The 21,931-nt window shown below is 58.5% G+C and overlaps 1 protein-coding gene across 5 annotated transcripts in view; it reads left to right on the forward strand.

Annotated features, from left to right (window-relative positions):
• The first annotated feature begins 7,151 nt into the window (after positions 1-7,151).
• Positions 7,152-21,931, forward strand: part of AHDC1 (AT-hook DNA binding motif containing 1) — a 64,996-nt gene continuing 50,216 nt past the window's right edge. For 4 of the 5 annotated variants that reach the window (XM_027519180.1, XM_027519169.1, XM_027519189.1 and 1 more), the window contains exons 1-2: positions 7,258-7,640; positions 7,885-7,982. The gene's annotated coding sequence lies outside the window, so the exon portion shown is untranslated. Of the gene's footprint in view, positions 7,190-7,257; positions 7,641-7,884; positions 7,983-21,931 lie in introns of those variants that run through there. The other variant, XM_027519162.1, reaches the window with a different exon arrangement.

The following is a 21,931-nucleotide window of genomic DNA, read 5'->3' on the forward strand; positions in this document are numbered from 1 at the left end:
CCTGAATCTGGTTCCATGATTAGCACCCCCATTTACAGGCGAGGAAACTAAGGCCCAGGGATTACCTGATGTACCAAGGTCACACATATATATGACAGAGCTGGGATCTGAACCAAGGCCCATGATCTGTCTATCAGACCTTGCTACCTCTGAGTTTTGGGAAAGGATCCTGTCTGCCCCAGTGGATGTTTAGGGGATGCTTCTGTCTCTAAATATTGGTAGAAGGATTCTCTGGAAACTCCCCAAGTTGAGTGACCTAAAGGAAACAGAATAAGGTGGCCAGTGTAGATGGAGCTTTCCCTGCGCTCAGCCCTCTGCTAGGGATGGCTGAACCGGAGCAATAAGATGCAGAGAAGCCAAATGACTGCTTAGAGAAGTGGTCACAGCGCTGGGAGCCTTCGCTTTGCATACTCCAAGTCTCAGGGGCCAAGGCTTCCAGAAGGCCATGGTTTCTGGCCAACCGAATTCACAAGAACCTGATGTTTAAATCAGAGGCCCAGTGTTTCCATTTGCCATGGAGTAAGCACATAATAAGAGCACAGCTCTGGAACTGTCGTGTAATGTTATGAATCTGGCCTCTACCATTTGCTAATTGTGTCATGTTGTGCAAGCTATTAATCGCTCCAAGCTTCAGTTTCTTCTTCTGTGAAATGGCAATAAAATGCACAATACATGTTAGTTGTCTTTGTCACTACCGTTTATAGATCATTCACTCTATGTAAGGCATCCTGTACATGCATGTTGCCATTTAATCCTCGGAAAGTCTTATGAGGAAATAGCTATTATATCTTGATTTTACCAGTAAGAAAACCGAGGCACAGTGAAGTAGACTATAGGACATAAATGGCAGAGCAGGGGTTTGAACCAAATCCTCTGACTCCAAAATCAGTGCTCTTAGTCTCTAGAGTCTTTTCTTGGGACCAGACTATTCCTGTCTGCCCCCAAGGGGCTCTGCCTGGTACCTGGATATCCATTTAGTTTAGATGATGGCCTAGCAGGGCAGTGAGCCACCTGGAGTCCCCCAGGTCCCTGTGACTCCACAGCGGAGACCAGAGCTGCCTGAGCCTGGAATCCCTCTGTCTACTGGTTCCCCGTCCCTCCCTCTGATGCAGTCGAATGAATTCTCCCTTGCACCCCCTTTTCTGTGCATTCTTCTGTTCCCGTCAGATAGAGCACAATGCAATTGATTAGGCCTCTGTTTTCTCAATTTCAATCACATCCTCGCCCTGCCTCCCTGAGATTACAGGCGGGTCACCTTGATTGCGGTTTCCACCGTTCACAAAACTCTTCAGTCATTTACAAAACCATCTCTCGCCTCATTCACTCCCCCACCTGGCTCTTCTCCTCTGCGATGCATGATTTTACTGGCTTAAGACTCAGAGGGCAATTTTATTTCCAAGTTCATGGTGGGGGAGGAGGACACCTAATTGACTAATGCTGGGTGTTTCACATGCATCATCTAATTCGAGCCTCACCATGAGGCAGTGCAGAAGTAGGATTATTCCCGTTTTACCAAAGTGGAAACAAAGACTCTGAAAGGCCACAACGCTTGCTCAAGGTCACTCAGCCGGATGATAGAGTCAGGATTTGAACCCAGATTTGTGTGACTTCAGAGTCTCAGGCATCCCTCTGTGTCTCATTCCCTTATTTGATGGAACAGCATGGGAAAGTGTGATACTAACCCAGAGTCAAGCCCAGGGAGGACATACTGCAGACTGGGGGTGGGGGTAGCCCCACATGTGCCGGACTGTTTTCATAAAAGAGCCGACTCATTTATTAATTTTACACACATCTACTGATGTCTCCTGTAGGCTGGTCCTGACCAGGAGGCAGAACAGTAAACAATTACAACACTTAGGGGCAAGGTCAGTCTGGAGGCCAAGGGAGACTTCTTGGAGGAAGTGAAAGAAAAGTCTGCCTGATGAAGCAGCCAGAGGGTGAGATCATCTCCCACTGAGGGAATAGCTTGTGCAAAGGTCCAGAGGTATTGTAGAGCAAGGTCAAGTCAGGCAAGTACAAATAATTATATATGGGAGGGTTGAGGCAAAGGATGAGGCATGGAAGAAGGAGGTTGGAAGGCCAGAGACAAAAGATACTGGGGGGTCAGGAAAACAAGGGTTATGATCCCTGAGTTGAGAAAAGTCAGAGAGAAAAAGTCTGGGTGGCCTAGGACATATTGGGATGAGTCTATTCTGGATTCCACTGCTCCGGTACTGAGCTGGGTGGACCCACTATCCACTCCAGGAGTTCTCTCCCAGGTACCATATCAAAGTCTCCCTCCCACTCCGGGAGATACACACACCCACCCACCCACCCACCCCTGGATGGTCTTGCAGTGATGTCTGTACTCTCTCTAGCGGCCATTCTGGGCACTACATCCAACACTGCAGGAAACTTTCTGGGATAGAAGAAACCTTCAGAACCTTCCCATCCTCAGGATGGGAGAGACAGTCATTCGGTACAGTTTATGCTCTCAGAAAGCTCACAGGTTACTGGTGGTGAGTGTGAAGGGCACAGGCAAAGCAGATGTTGGAGATCAGGAGAGGGTCCTAACCCAGTTGGGCAGGGGGACATCTTCTCACAGGAGGTGTTACTGGAGACTTGAAAAAGGAATAAAAGTTTGCTTGATAAAAGCAAGAGAGGGGCATCCATACTTGATAGAATTGAGTAGCTCAGAGGCAGGAAATGGGACTGTGAAGAGAGTTAAAATTAAGTAGCTGTGATTGGAGTGAAAATTTTGAGGGGGATCTGTGGCTAAAGATGAAGATGGTGAGGTCGGCAGGGGTTGTCTGCTGTGTCCTCAAGCTAGGATTCCAAACCTTGCGTCACAGGAAGTCACTGAAGAGTTCTGAGCTGGGGAGTAAGAGAGTCAGATTCACTTTCCAAAAGGAACCCACTGGTGGCCCACACGGAGGAAGGCCAGGTGGGAAGAGGTGGGAGAGGAACACCCTTCTTGGACACAAAGAATCACACCAGGTCACACTCATAGGAGGACACAGAGCTCTGGGCAAGCCTGTGAACTAGACGTAGAGCACAGATGACGACACCTACAGACTTGTCAGTGGGACCCCAGGCTGAGCACCCAGACAAACACACACATACTGACATACACGCAAACCCAGAGCTCAGGACCTCGAACCAGAAGGAAGCCGAGGACACGCATTCACTCCCAGTCACAGGCTGACAGTGAGACCGAGCACACTGATGGACGCAGGAATTCACCCGCATGTACTGTGTGGCTGTCAAGGGCTCTACCCTGCCCCGCCCCACCCCCACCCCCGGTCCCTCACCACCTCCGGCAGGAACAAAGCTGACCTTTGCCCCCTGGCCTCTGGCCTCTCCTCCCACACCCCCTGCCCAGAGGGAGGAGCTGTTTGAAGTCTGGGCTGCAGCTGGGGTTTCCTGTTGCCTGGAGGAATGTGGGAGGACTTTCAGGGAGGGGTGAGTGCAGGGAGGCCAGCACAGGAGGAGGGATAATGGAGACCTGGGGGCCTTGGTTCCCACTGTACCACAGTGAAGGAGAGCTTCCTGCTTCCACTGTCTCTGGGGCCTCAGCTCTGAGCTGTTCCCATCCAGAGGAGGGGAAAACCAAGGCCTCAATGGCTGCAGTCCAACGGGCCTCTTGTTCCTGGATCTGTAGCTCAGTGGTTCAGGACAGGCCCACCACCTCTTTGGGCCTCAGTTTCTCCTTCTAGGGACTAGGTTGAATTCCTCTGAAACAATCCAGACCTTTCCTGGGGATAGCTCCAAGAATGAGGCCAGCCCCAGAACTTCTGTAGTCAGGGAGGGCGGTGCCCATTCCTACCCAAGGCTCACTTCACTCTGCCCTTTCCAGGAGCTCCAGGGATGTGGCTCCAGGCTGCTGTGACCTCAGTTACTGTTATTATTATTATTATATGGCTCAATAATCCCTCAGCACGCCTGTGCCAGTTTTTCAAACTGCTTTCATATCCATGTGTTCAGTAAATCTTCTCAACAGCCTTGCCTGTAATACAGAGAAGGGGTTACTCTCAGTTTTACACATGTGGAAATGGAGACTCGGAGAGTTAAGGACACGCAAGCAAAAGCCGAATCAGAACCAGGTCTGGAGAATTCCCTGGCTGTCCAGTGGTTAGGACTCCACGTTTCCACGGCAGGGGGTCCAGGTTCAATTTTGGGGGAAGGGAACCAAGATCCTGCAAACTGTTCAGCACAGCTGAAAAATAAAAAGAACCAGGTCTGCCTGCTTCCTATTCCACATGCCCTCCAAACTCTTAGGCCCCACAACTTTTAGCCCCTCTGGACTCTCACTTCTATTTCCTAGGTCTAGCTACATAACACCTTCTGCTTACATCGAGACAAAAGTGGTTGCAGTGAGCTGAACCTAGAAAGGGATGATTTAGGTTCTTCCTGTCCTTCAAGTCTGCTTTCTCTGGGAGTTTACAGGTACCCTGCCCAGCCTGTGGCTACTCCAGATGCTGTTTTTAAAGACCAGGTAGCCCCCAGTCCATCCTAAAGGAAATAGTCCTGAATATTCATTGAAAGGACTGATGCTGAAGCTGAAACTCCAATACTTTGGCCACCTGATGCAAAGAACTGACTCATTTGAAAAGACCCTGATGTTGGGAAAGATTGAAGGCAGGAGAAGGGGACGACAGAGGATGAGATGGTTGGATGGCGTCACCGACTCAATAGACATGAGTTTGAGTAAACTCCAGGAGTTGGTGATGGACAGGGAAGCCTGGTGTGATGGACAGGGAAGCCTGGCCTGCTGCAGTCCTTGGGGTTGCATAGAGTCGGACACCACTGAGCTGAACGGAGACCCCTTCGGACTAGGCTGGTAAACAGATATAGCAATTGGACACTAGGTGGCAGCAGCCACCCACAGGAAGACTTTGCTTGAGTTTGGGGAGGACCCCCGCCCACCCTCTCCACAATACAATTTAAAGAGGCTCCAAGAGAAAGACCAGTTCCCAGATGACTGGAAAACCCTGTAGTGCTTGGTTTCCAGCAATGCCCAACACCTTGGGGGCTAAGAACACCCAGCCTCCCTGGGAAGGAGGCTGCTCAAGCAGCCTGGGGTGGGAGAGTGTGCATGGACAACCCTACCTAAGTTCTATTCCCCTCTCACTTACAGAGCCATGGGCCCTACTAATCTTGGCCCCTGTACCTCATCACCTAATCTCTCCCCTCCCGTGTCTTTCCCAAACTCCTCTTCATCCCTCTCCACCTGGGGCTCCCTATCTCCCAGAAGCCATCCTGTATTGCCCCCCAGTTCCTGCCTCAAACTTGATTCAGCCTAGGTGGGGTCTTCATTCCCTGGGGCAGAGCCTAATACGTAAGGATGTTGTGAAGGTGTAAAAGAAAAGGGAACCTGGGCCTCTCCTAGCCTCCCCAATGCTAAAGTCTCACCGGTGGGGGACCAGCTGGGGCAGGATGCCAAAGCCTCATCTATTTGTGATAACTTTAGGTCAGGCTTGGGAGCTGCAAAGGGCCCCTAACAACTTTAACCATTGCTTTCGTTAATATCTGATCTTACAATGGTCTCCATTTAATTGATAAATCTTTGAACCCAGGGCTTGCCTATAAGGAGAAGCTGCTCCCAAATGGGAGCTTCTGCGGCTGGTCAGCAGCCCCATGATGCCAGATCAATAGATGGAACTATTTAGAGCCCTAGACCTCTGCCATGGGCGTGGTGCCCCCAGTCCCTGCAAAGGGCCAACAGTGTCCCCCAGAGCCCCTCCTTTTTTTGTCTTAGAGGAGGGGCTTGCAGGTGGTGACAGGGAGCTGCCGTTGGCAAAACACCTGCCTTTTGTCACACGCTGGCCATCACCTCGTATCACCCCGCAGGGCCAAAGGAAGAGTCCGAAACAGGTGGGCCAAGGACAAAGGCACTGCTGAAGGGGCTTCAGACACAGGGAGGGCAGGACAGAAAAAGCCAGCGGACACTGGACAAAGGAATGCCAGACACACAGATGAAGTGGGACTAGCACAGGATCAGTGGGGCCGGTGCTGGGAGATGCCGGGGACAGGGCAGCCACCATGCATTATTCATCTCCGTGTCCCCTGTGAGCCCTGCACACCTCAGTTAACATTTGTCGAATTTAAGTGCCAAGGGAGGACACACAGACGCCGGGAGAGAAGGTCAGATGGAGAGCTGGGAAGTCGCAGCTCCCTGCTTGATCCAGAGGTTAAGCAGTGAGCTTTGGAATCGAACAGACCCTGGTCCAGCGCAGGACTCAAGAGCCCTGCGGTGTTCAGTAAGTGGCAGCAGCAGCAGTTCTCCTTCTTGCACTGTCCAGAGACCTCTCCTTGGTAACCAGGCCCTGGCAGTGCACATTCCCATCTGTGGGGATAGGCCAGGCAGGGGGCCAGAGCTAGGGGCTGGATAACAGATGTGACCTGCAGAGGAGGTAGGTGAAAGTGCTGAGTCCAGCCCCCTGGGCCCAGCAGGAGCTCTGAACTGTTGAATCTGAATGCTGCTTCCTGACACCAGGAAGCTCAGTCGAATTCAGGAAGGCAAGGCTGTGTGTGTGTGTGTGTGTGTGTGTGTGACAGAGAGAGATCTGTGGAGAATCCAGGACTTCATGCTCTTGTCTTCCTCGGACTTCTAGAAAAACTAGTCTTTGGTGGGGGTGGCTAAACCCAGAGCTCAGAATTTGAGACTGGGGTCCCTGAGTGAGGAGGAGGAGGTGCGAGCGGGCTTTGAGTTTTCTGGAGCAGCCCTCTCTCCATCAACCCTTGCGCTTTACTCAATAGGAAACCTCATGAAGGGAGAACGCCTCCAGATTCAGGGAGCCGGCCGTCTCCTCTTCTCGCTTCCTCTCACATTTAATTGGGACGCCCCCGGAAAGTCTCAGGCCCTTTTAGCTAGTCCCTCGATTCCCCCATTCTACTCTTTGCATTCTCAGACCCCGCCCCTTCACTCCCACCCGCAACCTCCGCTCCGGCCAGAGACCCCCGCGGGAGGACAAGGAACGTGGGGAACGTTGGTGATCCTTAGGGAAGAATGCAATCCCCCTTTGTAAAAGAGGACGCTCGCCCTCGGGGCTCGGGCGCTGGGTGCCTCCCGCGGGCTCCCGGCCGCGCCGTCGGAGCTCCCGGCGCCGCCCCGCCCGCCCCGCGCGCGGAGCGGCCGAGGCGGGGACTACAAGTCCCGGCGAGCCGCGCGCGCGCTCCCCCCTGGGGTTCCGGATGGTGAGCGGCGAAGGTAAGGCGAGCTCGCAGAGGCAGCGGCGGCGGCGGCGGAGACGGAGAGAGGCAGGCAGGCAGGCAGGCAGGCAGGGCGAGGGCGAGAGACGGCGAGGGGAGGGAGCGAGCGAGGCAGACCAGACAGACAGACAGGCGGGCGGGCGGGCAACGCGAGCCACCCGCCAGGCTGCGCTCAGCCCCGCTCGCCGCGGAGAGAGCAGAAGGCAGGAGGAGGGAGGGGAGGAGGGGGAGGGAGGGAGAGAGGGAATCCAGCTACCACCACCCAAAGCCAGCGTCTGCTTTCTGTCCTCATTTCCTTTTCCCACCCAGCTCTGAGAGCAGAGAAAGGCAGAGGGAGCGAGAGATTGAGACAGTCAGAGGGACAGACAGACAGCCAGAAGAGAGCGGGAGGGAGGAGGGCGGAGGAGGAGGAGCAGGAGGAGGACTACGCGGGGCGCGTTCCCTCCCAGGTTTGCAATTGGGGGGGTGGGGGCGGGGGTGTCCAGGGCTGTGAGAGTGTGTGCGCGGTGGTGGTGGTGGGGGGAGAAAGGGGGGCGCAGAGAGAGAGCGAAGGAGTGATCGAGGTGGGGGGCGCCGCGGGAGCTGGGGGGCCGGGTCCAGCGGAGTTAGCGGCGGAGAATGTGAGCCGAGGCGCGAGCCATGCTGTCAGCAACGGCGGGCGGCTCAGGGCTCCTCCACGACTCCTCTCCCCAGCTGCCGGGCGCCCGCGTCGCTGCCGCCGCCGGAAGACAGACGCCCCCCGAAGCCCCTCGCCTGGCTCGGACCCACGGAGCCGGCAGCCCAGCACTCCGGTGAGTGGCGCCTCCTCCCCAGCCCTAGACCCCCGCTGGGGACCGGCCGGCCGGGCTCTTTTGTGCAGCGCACCGGGGGGGCCCCGCGCCCCTTCCGCGCGCCCCGGTCCGGTCCGCCGGACCCCGTGGCTGCGGTGCCCGCGGTGCGATCGGTCTTTGTTTCCACCGGGGCCCGCGGCTCGGCTGGGCTCGGCTCGAAGCCTGGCAGGCAGCGCCGGGAAGGGGGAGGGGGAGGTGGACGAGAAGGGGGGGCGGGGAGGGGGGGTTCTCGGGTTTCCTGGCCTCCCCGCGGCTCCCCCGGCTCGGGGGCGAGGTGCGCGCCCAGCGCTGCCGCGCGCCCCCTCCTCCTTCCCCCTCCCTCCGTCTTTGGATTTAAAACTGCAATTTGCTCTCCAGCTTGCTGAGAATGTGGGGGGGTGGGTGAAGGGGGGGGGGGACCGTGGGAGCGGAGAACAAGGCTGGATTTTAGGAACGGCGCTGGGAAAGGGGGAGACTGCGGAGGGGAGGAGCCCCTCCCCTCCAACCCCCAAATCCCAAGGTTCCGCTTGTGCTCTGGGAGTTGAGGGGCGGGGACCTAATGACCCGGAGGGGGTGTGGGGCGGAGGAGGGATTTGGGGGCGGCCGGGGCCAGAGGGGTTGGGCCGCGTGCCCGGTTACCTGGCGAACAAAGTCGGCTCACTTTTGCATAAATAAATAAATAATCGCCCATCAATGCGTTTCCTCTGAGGCTCTGATTGAATCGGGGGGCCCCCTCTTCCCCAGGGGTTGGGGTGCTGAGTGACAGCTGTCAGCCCCCTGGGCCTGTCGCTGGGGGGTGAATCGCTGAATCCCTCCGCTTTCTGGCTCCGGGCGCATTCCCCTGCTGGGTCTTGGTCCCCGGGCAGAGCCAGAGGGGCAGGGGGATGGCTCCGAGTCTAGGAAATAACCTTGTTTCCTGTTCTACAGGAAAAGGGACGGCAACCCAGAGAGTTTGGGGGCTGGGGATGAAGACTGATGGGAGCCGGAGGGGTTCCCCGGCAGCCTGACCCCCCAGCCTCCTGCCAGGCGCAGGGGCCGGCCGAGGGAGGGAGGATGTGGGCCTTGCTGGCCCGAGGCGGGCGCTGGGGCAGTCCCCGAGGCGGGCAGCGGGCACCGAGCAGGAGGAGGGAGACGGAGAGCAGCGGGGGCGGGAATTCTCCACCGCAGACCCTGGGGGCCGGGGCCAGATGTGGAGGGGCGGGGAGTCCCCCTCCCTGCTAGCTTGGGGGCCCCGGGGGCTGGGCTGGGAGGGGCTGAGCCTAGTGCCCTGGGTTCTGCACCAAGTGCCTGACTGGCAGGGCCAGCTGAATTTGGGCCCAGGCGTCACCCTGGGAGGCAGGGCCAGCCTGCACCAGCCTGGTCCCTGAGCACAAGGAGGGACCCTTGGGGGGCCTATGCCTGTCTGGCTGGGCAGGCGTTTCCCGCCGGACCAGTTGGTGTCAGGCGGGACTTGGCCCCAGCTCCCTGGGCAGAGCTCAGGGTGTGAGGACAAGCTTTGCCTCTGGGTCAGGGTGGCCACATTTTGTCCGCTGCTGCTGCTGCTGCTGCCGCCGCCGCCGCCGCCGCCGCCGCCGCCAGCGGGGCGGGGGCATGTACCCGGGCCTGGGCAGAGTCCTGCCAGGAGCATTTGGGGTGTTTCTATTGTTGGCTTGTTCCTGTTCCGTGTGGCCCGGTGTGTGTAGCTGTGTGAGCTGGGGCTGTAAGTGAAAGATTACCAGTCAGTCCACCCCCCCCAACCCACACCCCCACCCCCACCCCACCCCCTGCCTGTTGGGGGCAGGCTGGGTTGTGGTGGTGAGCTGTGGGGGACCCCCCCAGGTGGCATGTGCCTGCAGCTTGCCATCTCCTTCCTTTGAACAGATGTATATTTATTTTTATAGTAATGGAAAATCAAACTGGATAGTAAGTTGAATTCATTTTTTTTTTCTCTTCTGCTGTGTCAATAGTTGGAATAACCCCCAGAGACGAGTGAACTTCTTGCCCCAAAGCTCCCACCCTCCTGAGGTTGCAGAGATCAGTGAGCGCATGAGCTTTGGGGGGCCAGTGGGCACCAGTTCAAACTGGTGATTCTTGTCCCTCTCTGTCTGGCATTGGGGCAGGTACCCAGGTGGGGAGGCATTGCCCCCTCCCCAGGCATCCCCCCCCACCCCACTCCCCCTAGTCTGTCCTCTCAGCCACCTCCTTGGTCAGCACCTAAGCTGTGCCCAAGCCCTCAGGGGACGTTCTCCTGGTGGGCTCTCTCCCCCTTTCTGGGCTCCTGGCCCACGTGCTGATATTTATTTTCTGTAGTAAAATCCATTTTTAATGCCGTTACTTTTGAAATAATATAGAGAGAAACAAATGTGATGTGTTTAAGTTGCCCTCTGTGAGTTTTTAATGTGATCTATGGCTGAGGTAGTGATGGAAGGAGCTGTTGGGCTTGGAGGAATTTGGTGTCATAAAGAAAAAGAGCTTGCTGTTTATTATGTTTGCTGGGCTGGGGGGTCTGAAACAGGGTCGTGGGGGCCTGGAGTCCCAGCACCCCCAGGTGCCGTGATGGACAGCAGTGCTTCTCAGTTTGGAGGTGTGTGGTTTCCAAGACTCTTTTTCCTTGCTCCCCAGCCTTCGATGGGGCCTTTGGTGAGGGGGCTTGGGAGCTGAGGGATTTGTTCCCCACCCCCCCACACACATAATTCCACCTGGTTAGACTTTGGCTGGGAGGCTTCTGGAACCCCCTGCTGAGCTAAGTGGAGGTGTGCTGTAGCGAGGATGGATTTGGACTCTAAAGGAGATTAAGAAATGGGATCTTTACCTGCTTGGTGTGCCTGTGCTGGAGACTTGAGGGGCAGACAGTCTCTGGCAGAAGACCCTTTTTTTAAGGTGGGGGTTGCTGCTGTGGACCGGCAGAGCCCCCAAGGGACATTGCTGGTTTTCAGGTCAGCCTGGAGCACTGGCTGGAGCCACTGCCTCCTGTCGCTTCTGTTCCTCATTGGACAGGGGCTTCCTCCAGGCAAACCTGATCCCCTCCACTTCCCCTCTTCTCCACTCTGCCCCACCCCAGGTCAACTTTTTTTTTTTTTTGGTTTGTGGAATACAGAGCTCTGTGTCTCATGCCAGCCACCCAAGACCACAGGGTGCCCTGCCGCCTTCGTACCAGATGCCCAGGCGCTTCTGGTCTGATTCGTGAGGTCAAGCCGACTCACTATTATGGGATGGAGCCCAGCTCAGTCGCTGGGTCCCCTGGGTCTCTTGGGACAGAGCCGGGGAGGGGGTGGAGCTGGGAACTGAAGGAGGGGGGGAAGCAAGGGCAACATTGTTGCTAATGTCAGCAGATGGGCCCCCCAGGGAGAGAGCTGGGGTAGGGGGAGGTGGGGAGGAAAGAGACCCAGACAGTCACACGCGAGGTGGAGAGAGGGAAAGATGGTGACAGGGGGAGCAGGGAGAGGGGGAGCAGAGAAAACAGTCAGGAAGAGCCAGGATCAAACCCCAGGAGACGCGTCCAGGGGACCTAGAAGGCCTAGGTGTGTGCCACTCCCCACCTCAAAGCCCGAAATGAGCGGGCACTTGAGAGCCTCTCGCCCAAGATCAAATGCTGCTAGGATTGTGTTTGGAGGCGAGACAAGCAAATGTCTCAGGGAAGAGGGAGGAGGACAGACAGGTGGGAGCGGGAGAAGGGAGGACTCCCACAGGAGGAGGGAGAACGGGGAGACTGGGGGATTCCAAGGGTCACTAGACTGAGGCTGCTGCCCCACAGGGCAGGGTCTCCCCACTGCTTTGCCCAGATGTCTGTGGATGGAGCCTGGCTCTTCTTTGGACCTGGGGGCGGGGCCGGAGGCAGGTACAGTGCCCCACAGATTGTGGGCGCTCTGCACCAGGAGGCATTGGGATTTTAAAAACAGGGAACATCAGGAGCATTAGAGGCACCAGGGTGCCATGCAACTGCATCCCCCCTTCCTTGTTTGACGGGAGGAAACCCAGTCTAGAGAGCACCCCCCAGCCGCCGCTTGCCAGGGGTCACAGGCAGCAGAGCCAGATCTAGGACCTAGGCTCTTTCCCTCCACCTCTCTGTAGTTAGAGTTGGAACAGCTGCAGGGGGGCCTCCTGGGTGCGCGGGGGTGGGGGCCAGAGCCTGGGGAAAGGAGCAGGCGGGCACCCTTGTGGCCAGAGCCCCCCCAGGGGAGGGGGAGGCGCCGCTGCCTGCCGGGGGGGGAGAGAGAGAGAGAGAGAGAGAGAGAGAGAGAGAGGGAGGGAGGGGAGAGAGGAGGGAAACAGTGAGTCAGGCTTCCAAGAGCTGAGGATGAGAGAGCCAGAGCTGGGAGGGAGAGGGCAGGGAGGGCTGCTCCGAAGCGCGGAGAGGGAGGGGGCCCAGCCAGGGGCAAGGAGAGCTCTGGAGGGAGGGAGCCAGCCTCTGGCCCCAGCCCAGCGGCAGGGCTGCACAGGGCTGTGCGCCCTGCGGAGGGTGCAGCCAACATGGACTCTGCCCACGGCAGGTCAGGAAGGAGCCAGGTCCTGCCCCTGCAGGTCCCTCTCGTCATCTGTGACCCCACCCCAGGGTCTCAGAAGCTCCTGACTGTGTCGTCCCCTTCCCTTCCTCGGTTTCCCCATCTAGCGTGAGATCAGGACGGCAGCTCTTCTCAGAGGAGTAGGGGGAACAGAGCCTCCTGAGAGGGGTCTGAGGGCTACCTCCTGCAGCTGCTGGCTTCCCGCCGGGAGACCCTGTTGGAGGCCGCTGCCAGTCAGGGTGAGGCAGGTCTCTGGGGTCGGGTTCCTATTAAGCCCTCTTGAGTCGCTGGGCCACAGAGTGGAGGCGTTGGGCTGTGAGTGCTGGTGGGGGGGCCGTGTGTGTATATGTGGGTGTGAGGTGCTGGGCTGGCTGTGGTAGGTGGACTGCTTGGGGTCTCTCAGGATGGCCAGTGCCTCGACAGGGCAATGATCTCTACATGTCCAGAACCAACCTCCATTTGGGGAAGGGGGGAGACATTCGAGTGATTTCCACCCACCCATCCCCAACTCTGCCTGCCATATCCCTGTGGGTCAGAGGCTGTAGGGCAGCAGGGAGGTGGGAATGGCCCCTGTGGAGCTGATGAGAACTGCATGTGCAGCCCCTCGTGTCGTGTCTGGAGCTGGGACCAGAACTGGAGGGGTCCCCAGGGACTGCCTGGAAGGGAGGCGAGGGGGGGAGGAGCCCCCCTTCCACCAAGCTGACAGGAAGCTGCAGCTCCAGCCCCTCCTTTACCCAAGGCCTGGCATCCTCCAACCCTTCCCTCCTGGATCCCCCAGTGCCTCTTGCATGGGTGAGGGGATGAGGAAGGTGGACATAGAAGCTTCCTCTCCTCCAGGGCCTGGCTTTGGGGGGGAAATGGTGAAATGAGGGCAAAGTGAGGCCCCCTGCCTCCTCTTTACACACACACACACACACACACACACACACACACACAGACTCAGCTGCAAGAGGCCCTGCTTTCTCTCCTTTCTGCTCTGGGGTCCTTGGCTTGGGAGCCCAGGGGAGGGACCGCTTCTGCAGCTGGCTGGCCCCGAACTCCCAGCTCAGCCCAGCTGCTACTGAAGCTTCCAGAAGCTGCAGCTCTGCACCCCGCTCCCCACCTTCTGAGCCAGGAGAGGCCTTTGCTGACCTGGGGGAGGGTGGCTTGGTGAGCGAGCGGGTACCCTCCGAAGGACTCGCACAGACAACCAGACAGATGGGTGGCGGAGCAGATGGACACAGACACCCACGCACAGGCAGGCGGAGAGAGACGGACAGATGGACCAGGACAGGGAGAGACGGACAGACAGAGGTGCTGGCAGAGAGAGGAGTCAGAAACATGGAAGGGTCTGGGGAGAGAGAAACAGACAAGAGACTTGGAGACAGGGAGATCCAAGGAAGGAGACAAGGTGACTGAGATGGGAGAAGGAGAGATACGGGGAGAGAGTGAGAGGCAGGAAGAGATAAAGAGAGAGGGGGAAACCCAGACGGAGAGAAAGAGAGGCTGGAGGCTGCAAACCACAAACAAGGATTTGATGAGAATCTGGAAGGTGTTTTCTCCTGCTTCCCTCCCCAAACCCCCAGGCCAGCCAAGTCTCCATTCCTTCCACCCCCAGCTCAGTTTCCAGCTGCTAAAGAGGTCAGGAAGGGAGAGAGAGGAAGAGAGAAAGAAACACACGCGCACGCACACACACACACACACACACTCGCCAGATCCCAGAGACCCTCCCTGTTGATCTCTTTGTGGGGGCAGGGAGTCTCAGAGGGCACCTCTCCTGGCCCTGACCCCTATTCACAGATGTACATACCTCTTGTCTCAGGAAATATTCCAGAATCCTCCCCACTCACTGGGTGTGTGTCTTTTCATACAAGTGCACCCCCCGCCCCATACTCATACCTGTCCACACAGGCCTGGCATCACACACACTCACAAACACACGTTTTGTGGCTCTCGCACTCCTCTTGAATCTCACAGACAGAACCCAGTGAACTTGTCCCTGGGCCTTTTACCCACGTGGGCAGTGACACCAGGACTCATCATGGGTTCTCAGGACCTGTTCCTACCCCCATATACAGTCACACTCAAACAACAGCAGCAGTCACCCCACAGCAGAGAGAGGACCCTTTCTGGAGGGGAAGATCAGGGTTCCCAGGGAGCCATGGTGTTGTGGGGGCAGGGGAGGGGGTTTACCCCCCACTCTGACTTGGCTGGGTGGAGTGGAGGCCCTCTGAGCTGGTGGGAGCCCTCCTGGGAAGTGACAAGGCCTGTCCTGAACACTGATCAGCTGGCTGGTGTGAAAGAGCTGAGAGTTGGTGAGAGTGTGTGTGCATGCATGTGTGCACATGTATAAACCAGGGCACATACATGCAGGTGTAAGGGATGGCGAGTGTCTGTTACGGTGTGTGTGAGAGACTGAATGCATGTGAGATGGGGTATGGGTGTGACAGGGAGATCTGAGGTGTGTGGCGTGTGGGTGTGGGTGTGATCGCTACTTGTCAGGTATATATGTGTGTAGGCATGTATACGTGACAGGTGTGTGTGGTCGTACCTGGCTTTGCAGCGTGGGGTGGGGTGTGATGGGCATGCGTGTGTAAGGACTGGGACCCTGGGGCGCAGGTACACGTGTGCCAGGGTGCACTGTTCTGCAGATGTGGAGGTGTGGGGGCCGTGTGTGCGGGAGTGTAGGCAGGGTGCATGTGTGAGGGGTAGCTGCCTGTGTGAGCCTGTGAGTGTGGAGCCTGGCTTGGAGGGAGGGCTGTTTTCCAAGGCAAGGCCGCCGCCATGAACACATGCGAAGAAGGGGCTCCAAGGCGCACAGTCGGGCGCTGACCCACACAGGCGCCCAAAGGACAGACAGACCCTCCCCTGCCCTCCCTCCCTGCGTCGGTGGTTTTCAGAGGAGCCTCCGTGAGAGCTGTTTTCTCTGCAGAGCCCCCAGCCCCCAGCCTGTCTCTTCAAACACAGTGATGCCCTCCAGGCAGCTTTGTGGAGGCTCCTGCCTCGACCGTCTGAAGGCAGATGGGTGGGCTGGGATCTGCTGCCACCCCCCCACCCTGGGGATCGAGGAGGCGACTCTGCTTCTCCGGCCTGGCTGGGCACAGGCTGAGACAGATGGACAGCCGGTCTCGACGCCCCCACACAGGGGTCTGAGGGCGGGCAGGCACCGCCCCCCTGCCCCAGCAGAGGGGTTCCAGCAGCAGGCAGCCCCCAGGTGGGTCCCTGAGCAAAGGCCAGAACTCTGCCCTTCACCTCCTTAGAGGGGTACCCCACCTCACCCTGCAGCCCCCCACCTGTCGGGACAGCCGGGGGGACCCAACTGCAGCCCCCTCATGCCTCCTGAGTATACAGCTACTTCCCCACTCACGGTGGCAACACCCCAAAACACACAGCCCCAGCTTCTCCACAAACACACAACCTCTCCACATTCCAACACCTTCCTCATATCTGCTGCTCCGTGCACTCAGCCGCAACACACCACCACCACATGCCTACCCCCCCACACACATAGTCACAGCTCTAGTACTGAAAACCCAGATTTTTATGACCCCCAGTATATCCCCAAACACCCCAACACACACACATGGCTTCTACCACATCCTCAAATGTATCAACTCCCTTCTCTAACCCCAGCATCTCCCCAGATACACCCAGGACCCTACTCCAGCTCTAATACCTCCCACACACCCAGACTCTCAGAGCCCCAACACCTAACAAGATACCCATGGACTCTCCCTACAGCCCCGATGTTTCCCCCAGCTGGAGCCCAGCATGTCCGTAGACACCCTAGTACGGCTCCCTACACCTTTCCAAACTCACAGCTCCCACCCCTCACACAGACACAGACATGCACACTGCCTCACGCAGGCTGCCGCAACAACCACTCAAATGGCAACGCCTCCTGTGGCCACGCCATTCACCCCAGACACACAAATATGGCTTCAGTTCTACTGTATCTTTAAACAGGCAGTGTCCCCCCAGCTTCTCATACCTTCCCAGGCATGCGTGTGCAACACACACACACATACACACACCCCAGATCCCACAACATCTCAAACAAGCGGTCCTCTACATCCCAACAAGCTCCAGCTCCAGCACCTTGCTCTGCCATCCAAGGGCCCAGGGACAGCCTCCAGCCTTCTCCAAAGACCAGTCCCGCACTCATACACACACACGCATAGCCCCAGCTCCATCACAACCCTGCACCCATTCACCCCTCAGAGCAGCTCTGCCCTGTACCCCCTGCACCCCCACCTCAGCCTGCAGCCCTTACTCCCACTGGCGCACATTCCAGCACAGCTTTCCTTGTTCTTCCCAACCCCCGCCCCCCCCACCAAACCCCCTCTGGATAGCCTCAGCCTTGCTCACGCGTGCGCGCGCGCGCACACACACACACACACACACACACACACACACACACACGCCCGCTCTTCTGTGCTGTCTACTCTGCTGCCCAGTCCTCCCCCACTTCCCCAGTGCCTCCTCTGCCTGGGGAGGCATCTCCACCCCGCCTCATTGCCCCAGGCCTTTCATTCCTGGACAGTGAGGCTGTACATCTGGTTCAAAGCTGCCCCACCCAAGACCCTGTGCTCTGGGCACCCTGGCCTGGGCTTTGGGGGTTTGAGGCCTCTTTGGGGGCTCTTGGCACCTGGTCATCCTGGTTTCTCAGCCAAGAACTCTTCGTACCCAGCCCTGCCCTGACTCTGGCAAGTATGGTGGTAGGGGTGGGGTGGGGGCATGGTGCTGGGCAGGGGGATTTACCCCCCGCCTGCACTTTGTCAGGTGCTTGCCAAATCCCCCTCCTCCTTGGCTCACCTGAAGGGGGACATCAGGCCTGGGACTTCAGGGAAAAACATGGGGAAGTGCTGGCTTGACCTGATACCCCCTCCCCAAACACCGCCCCCCCCCAACCAGGTCCGGGCTTGGGGCTTGGTCTCCCTGGGAGTCAGTTCCGACAGTGAAGGTTACTTTACTAGATGCATGATTTTAAACGGAATCTCCACCATCTGTTCCACCCCCTAATTACAGATGCACAGAATCCGCCTCAGAGGGCAGCGTGAGGGAAGTGATTTAGAGGCTGAGCTGCTTCTGCCTGCATTAGGGCTGAGGAGATTGGGGTGGGGGGGGTTCTGGGTATTGCTCACAGCCCCCCAACCCCACCTCTTCCCCAGGGGCCCCTTGTGCCTCTTCTCTTGCTGGGGGAAGGCTCCTAGCAAGGTGCTCTGACCCAGTAGACCTGAAAGAGGAAGCAGCTGCAGTGCCGCGGGAGGGGTCCCTGAGACATCGCCCGCGTCCCAGGCCCCAAGTCTTGGGATGCAGGCTCCATTAGAGCCTTAAAAAATTCAGTGGATCGATCTCCTGCCTGCCTTCTTAAGCCCTGGGGAGACACAGGCACTGGCCTGGCCCAGCTGTCTGCCCACCCCAGGGGTAGCAAGGAATTGGTGAGGTAGGGAGGGGGCAGTTAGAACAGAGGTGGGGACATCGGGGTTTTTGGCAGCAGAGGACGAGAGCAGGCACGTCAAAACCCCCCAGGTGTGTTTGTGCATATGTGCCCCAGCTGCCTTGGCGCCACTGGCAGGCCTGACCCCAGCTTGAGCCTCGCCCTACGGGGCTGGAGGGGCACCAGGGGCCAGAGGAGATGGGCCAGGGCCTGGGTTTCAGAGGCTCCTAGGGGACACCAGGCTACACCCCGAGGATGGGTCCAGGGACCTGGGCCTCCAGCAGGCTCAGCGGTGGCGGCCGCGGGCACACGGTGGTAGGAGCTGGAGCATTTACCTTGGGGAGAAAGGGAGCGAGGCCGGGCTGGAGGAATTTTAAAGATTGCTGCAGGCAGGAGGGTCTCAGGAACCCTGTGGAGCAGGCAGTCATGCAGAAGTAATCCTATCGCCGCCTGCCTGGAGGAGAGGAGGGGGGCAGGGAAGGAAAGAACGGGCGGATGCCCCCTTCCCACCTCAGCCCCTGCCCCGGCCAGTGGTGGAGGGAGCCTGGGACCCCAGGGCGCCCCTCTCCTGGGGGAGGCACCACCCTTCCCTTCCGCTGCGGCCTGTGCCCCCTGGAGGGGCAGCACTGCAGCTGTTGCTGGGCCTGGAGCGCTGGGTTTTATAAATAAAGCAGCTTGGAGGTGGGGGCCAACTCAGCACCCCCCAGTCACCTTGAGTCACCCCCTGGGGGCATCGGCTCCAGCTGGCGGTCCTCTCCCTTGCAGCTTGCTCCTCTTCTTTGGCTGTGTGAGCTTGGGCCAGAGGTCCAGCCTCTCTGGACTGGACCAGGGGCAAAGGTGTGTGGAAGAACCTAGAATCCCCTGTCCTCTTGTACGCCGCCCACCTCCCCCTGAGGCTTCACAGGTTAACTGGCCACTGGCTCAGCACATCCAGGCTGGGAAGGAGTGACTGGCCATACAGGAACCTCCCCCGTCCCCAGCCCCTCCATTTTGCAGATGGAGTAGCCGAGTCCAGGGAGGGCAGGATGGCCAAGGCCAGCCAGCTGATGAGCGCCTCCTTCCTGCCCCGTTCTGCTGTCACTCAAGACTCTTCTCAGCCTCAGCTCAGCTAAGAGCAGGGCCTGGGGGGGGGGGTGTGTGGGGTGGGGGATGTTTGGGAAAGTGGTTGCGGCTGAGAGGTTGCCATGGCAATGCTGCAGGATGCCGAGCTGAAGTGGGGGTCCTACAGGGTCTCTGGGGCCCCCAGCTCCACACCCCTGTGGTCTTCTCCTCCCCAGCTCCTGTCCCCCAACCCAGATGCCTGTCAGGCAGCTCCGGTGACAGGCGGGGTGGGTGACAGGTGGTGCAGGTGATGGGCTGGGTGGGTGACGAGCTGGGTGGGTGACAGGTGGTGCTGGTGCGAGGCAGGCAGGTGACAAGCTGGGTGGTGACGGGCCCTGCTGATGACAGGCAGGGGGTGTGGTTGGCGGGGATGCTGCCTCCTGGCTGGTGGCCTGTTGCAGCCCCCCACCCGCATGCGTGTGCACATGCACAGACTCTGGGCTCAGAGCTTGGGGCTAAGATACTAATGAGGCTTATTACGTGTAGAGGGGCAGGTGCCCAGGCTCACTAATGAGAGGCCTTTAACGAACAGGGGAGACGGCTGGGGGGATTCCAGGAATTTGGCTGGCCCTCCTGGGCCGGAGGATGAGCCAGGTCAGGACCCCTCCTTGTCTTCCCCCCCTGGCCACTTGGCTTTGTGTTAATACTACCCACAGTCAGGATAGCTACCACTGTCGAAGCGTTTGCTACACTGGCCGAGCCCATTACGTGCGTTTTTTCTCATTTCAACGCAACAGCCCATAGGAGCAAGGCACTATTGCCCATTTTACAGATGAGGAATCTGAGGCTGAGAAGGCAAGGGACTTCACACAGCAAGTGTCTGTTGCAGCTGGCACTTTAATCTAGGTCTTTCTGACCCTGGAGCACATGCTCTTAACCATCCCACCAGTAAAGCTCAGGTCTTGGTACAGACCCCAAGCCTCTCTCAGGGCCTCAGTTTCACTCTTCTGGAAAACAGATGCATCGTTGAGTGGGGGGAATCACCAGGCTCTTCAGCTCTGAGTTGGGTGCCTTCAGGGACTCCTCCAGGTAACCACGAGGCCTCACCCCATCTGGCCCAGATGGTCGGTGACAGCCCTGGACTGGAGAGAGGTCAAGTCTTAGCCCTGAGGAGCGGAGCTAAAGGGGAGACACCTGGGATCCGAACCACTTCCTGCGTCATGTGGTGGGGAGGCTGAGGTCTGGAGAGGACCAGCAACTGCCCAAGGCCACACACCCTGTGAACTATAGGGCCCCCCCTGGATCCCAGGTCTCTTGGCTTGTTGGAAGGGCGGGGCTGGGTGTGGTGCCAGGGCTGGGAGGTCACCTCCTCCTGGGCCCCACCCTCTAGCCTAGCTTCTTTCCTGGAAATTGTGAGCCCTTACCTCCTGGGAGGGTGCAGGGGGCTCTCGGCTGCTTCTTTAGGGCCTTGTCCCATCCCCATCAATCTGGGCCCTGCGTGTCAGTTGAGCCCCCTCCTTTTGGGACCCGTTGGGGTGGAAACTCCCTGGCAATAGCTGATGGATGGGTTAGGGCCTTGACATTGGCCTGGGGCCACAGCATGACCCTGGAGGGACCAGGCTAGGGCTGGGGGGCTTGGAGGGGAATTTAAGGGAGAAGAATTAGGCTCATAAATCTTGGAGCTTCTCGGTTCTCTTCTCCTCGACCTTAATCTCTTACCAAACCTGCTCTCCGGCTGCTCGTCCTCTAAGGCTGGGGGTTGAGGGAGTCCACCTGGCTCATTCATTCCCTTCTCCCTCCAACAGATGCCTCCCCCATCATGCAAATGCACTCCCTATGGGGAAGAATGTGTTGCCAGCAATGTTGTTGGGCAGAATTAAGAACTTGTGTGTCTTAAACTCCTGGCTGTGGCCTCTTCTTCATGATGACAGGCAGGGCAGAAGGCTCCACTGCCTCAGTTTCCCCAGCCTTGGGTTTGAAATCCTTGCCTGGTGCTTGACTGCTCAGTCAGGAAGGAATGCTAAGATTAAGTGGGATGTCACAGCTGCGGGACACATAGCCCTGTCCTCAGGAGTCCCAATGAGGTCAGCAGCACAGCCCTGGCCTTTGGAGCCCTCAGACCCCGGGGGTGAGGTCTTGAACCGAGGCTGGGCGTGTGCAGAGGCTCAGGCAGGGAGTGGATGGTGCTGGGTGGCTGGTCCGCAAGGGCCCTCTGAAGCAAAGGCTGCAGCTGGGGAGACGCCAGGAGAAGGGTGGTGCTGTGCCTGGGGGGCCGGGGAGCCGTTGTTGATGGTTGGGGTTGGAGCCCGGAAGGGTCTGGCTTTCCCATAGGTCTGGACAGCTGTAGCCTCGAGTTCTGGGGCCCTCCAAGCTCCCCAGGGAACCCGGTGCTGCCTGGCCCTAGGGACCCAGGCGTCCTGGCGGGTGAGGGCGGGTCTCCAGGAGGCGCCCTGCCAAGCCCCGCAGCCTGCTCACCAGGAATCTTGTTGCTGAGAGATGGAAAATCCCGGCCGGGCCTGCAGCTCATCCCTCCCCTCCGGGAGGAGGAGGGGCCCAGAGATTCCTTCCTGCACCCCCCCTCCCATCTGGGGCAGGGCCCTCCTAAGTAGTGGGTGGGGCTGGGGGGGCCCAGGACAGGCCTCTAAGGCTCCATCACATGTCCTGGAGCCTAGCCCAGCCCGCAGTGGGCACCAGGGCACTCTGGAGGCAGAATGGGCCTGGCGTGGCAGAGGAGAGGTGGGGGTGGGGCGCTGAAGCCACAAGGGGGTCTGGACGGAGGCCTAAGCCTGGCCCTGGCCCCACGGGCTCCCCCAGGGCGGAGGGTGAAGAGTTGGTTCTCTCCTTGGACAGGAAGACGAATGATCCCATTATGGGAGCGTGATTTTATTCCACGTGTCACGGAGTCTGAGATTAACTTGCTCACCAGTCTGTGACAAACCCCTCACACCCTCACATCCAACACACGCATCCACACACAGAGGCACACACAC

The sequence above is a fragment of the Bos indicus x Bos taurus genome, chromosome 2, assembly GCF_003369695.1.
Source record: "Bos indicus x Bos taurus breed Angus x Brahman F1 hybrid chromosome 2, Bos_hybrid_MaternalHap_v2.0, whole genome shotgun sequence".
NCBI lineage: Eukaryota > Metazoa > Chordata > Mammalia > Artiodactyla > Bovidae > Bos > Bos indicus x Bos taurus.